The sequence below is a fragment of the Oncorhynchus nerka genome, linkage group LG9b (assembly GCF_034236695.1).
Source record: "Oncorhynchus nerka isolate Pitt River linkage group LG9b, Oner_Uvic_2.0, whole genome shotgun sequence".
Taxonomy (NCBI): Eukaryota; Metazoa; Chordata; class Actinopteri; order Salmoniformes; family Salmonidae; genus Oncorhynchus; species Oncorhynchus nerka.
Window position 1 is genome coordinate 38,075,889 of NC_088424.1, and position 2,660 is coordinate 38,078,548.

Below are 2,660 nucleotides of genomic sequence, written 5' to 3' on the forward strand. Positions count from 1 at the left end.
CACACAGCAAGTAGGTCACATGTCAGTACATACACACAGCAAGTAGGTCACATGGGGGAGAGGCATTGTGCAGTGAGGTGTTGTTGTTTTTTCATTTTTTGAAACCAAGTTTATTGTTCACTTGCACTATATAAGATTGAAGGGAGTTCCATGCAATCATGGCTCTGTACAATACTGTAAGTTTCCTTGAACTTGTTCTGGAATGGGGACTGTGAAAAGGTGGCATGTCTGGTGTGGTAAGTGTGTGTGTCAGTTCTGTGTGTAAGTTGACTATGCAAACAATTTGGAATTTCCAACACATGAATGTTTGTACTAAAAACAAGAAGCGATGCAGTCAGAGCGCATAGCTACAGGCTACAGTTGCAGGCTACAACTGCAACACTTTTTTAGGACATTCAATTTACTATTTACGTGACTACTAGCAGTGAGTATTATGTTTAGTCTTACCGTTCTAGCTAATGTGTTTTGAGTTTTCACTTCTTCATGCTGTGAATTAGACCCAAAATAAATGAGCTTATGACAGTAAAGCACATAAAGATGCAGGTAAATCCATCCCTACTGAACAACACAATACAGACAATAGAAAAACAATATCCTATAGTCAATAAGCCCCAATTCATGACTATCACTGGATTAGGTTGCACTTGCACATAAAAATATCTTGCATAAGTGCTTGGACATGTTAGATGAAACACTGAACATTAATTCTTGAATAGCCTACCTTCTCAGTAGCCTGTTACACAGTCTACAGCACTGTGAAGTATTTTATAAGGTGATTACACAGCACTGTGATGCTGAGGGGAAAACAAATGGTGCGACCAAATCATGGGCTGATGCCACCAACTGAAAAAGTTAGTCTGGAGACCTGTCAAGGGGTGGGATTTTTAATCTGCTGCTGAGTAATGTGATCTTCTGCCCATTTGGCTGTTGGGAAGAGAATCATGCGATAGGATGTTATGCTATGTTTGTGCACATGGAAGTCAGTGATTTATGTTTAGTATAGGTTAATGAGGCAATAAAAATATGTGACTCAAATGAAAGGGCATTTAGTTGACTAAAATGGCCCACTATTTTCGTCATTTTGACAATAACTAAACTAAATTATTCTTCAAATGACAAAGATGTGACTAAGACATAATTATATTTGAATAAAAATGACTAAGACTAGACTAAATCTGGTGCCAAGATGAACACTTCCTCGGGGCAAAGTGATCTAGCGAGTGCAGCTTTCTCCTCCCTTATTCCACTCGGGGGAATCATGCAATTGTAGGACTATAGATTGTCCCTGAAATAATCAGAGATGTGCCTGTACTTGAGGAAACAGCAGAAGTCTAGTACACTTGTGTGTGAGTGAGTGAAGCCTGCCACATCAGAGATAAGGGCTGATGTGTCACAGCAGGTGAAAGTGAAATGATGTGATCCAGATCCTTGGACTAAGCCTAATTAAAGGCTTTGTCTAACTTTTTAATTATGACCGAAATAATGTAATGTTCCTCACTATAATATCCATATAATATCATGCTTTCTGGGAATCAGAAATATGGGCACGGCAACAAAAAGAAAGTCAGTGGATATTCTAGCACATTCTTTTCTACATATGAAACGTTTGAAATAACGTCACATCATGTCTTGTCATGCATTGAAGTAACCCCCCAGTTTCTTTCCCCTTTGATGATAACCGCGCGCTCTCTCTCCTCGGGTTGGTGCTGAGACAGCGCTCATCTCAGCATCCTTTCTTCCGAGAAACCGCTGATCAAGGAAGTCGTTGCACATGCATGCACCATCTTATTTTTGACACACATCTTACAGTAAACAGCCAAGCGGTGTGAATTATTACCAAAATATAATATCGAATATATTTGACCATCGGCAATTATTGTTGCCTTTTATGTAACAAAAGTGCTTATTGTACTGCATAGGCTATGGCAAACTTCACAATCAGACGTGTGCTCTCCTCACATCGATGTATCATTTTCATCGCAATGGTGTGGCGAGATTTATCAGCAATATGTGTGGTAAATTGTATTCTACAGTATGGATCGCTAATCCTATCCACATCACATCCCCTACTACCCCAACTAGCCTACTAGATATGTTCCAGCAGTGCTGGAATGACTACATGTAAAACTGTATCAGAGTAGGCTACAATCTGTAGTGTGCACTATCCCTCTATTCTACTAGAATATAGAATTCAATCATAAATCAAAGGCAACAGATGGATTGGCTGTATGTATAAAACCGAAAGCCCACTATGGAGACACACTTACCTTATTCTGGGTTACTTCATGTGGTCCCTTTGACGCTGTCCATCACACGCAAATAGCGTCAGTCTTCTCCGCATAGTTCAATTTGGGCGTTAAATGCCGATCTTAGTTATGAATGAAACCGGACTGAATAAGACACACCCACAACCCGATCCTGAAAACACCACGTGACGAAGACGGCGAAGACGTGAGATGGAACAGACACTGGTGGTCCGTGCAGTTTTACGCGAAGCGCGTGGGAATCATTTCTTCCATTTATATTTTGCATAATTCATAATAGCCCTCGCACTAAGATGTGAAACAAAGATTTTGATATTATTGTTTTATTGATATCATTGCTCTCCTTTTGCTAAACGAAAAACACAAATCAGCAAGCACAGTCAGTGAGCTTTGCAG

General features: G+C 40.0%; 1 protein-coding gene across 1 annotated transcript in view; it reads right to left on the reverse strand.

The window, feature by feature from the left end:
• The window catches only part of LOC135565740 (uncharacterized), a 22,229-nt gene extending 19,879 nt beyond the window's left edge, over nucleotides 1-2,350 (reverse strand). Inside the window, exon 1 of the mRNA XM_065013660.1 lies at nucleotides 2,268-2,350. The gene's annotated coding sequence lies outside the window, so the exon portion shown is untranslated. The remainder of the gene's footprint in view (nucleotides 1-2,267) is intronic.
• Nucleotides 2,351-2,660: the final 310 nt, after the last annotated feature.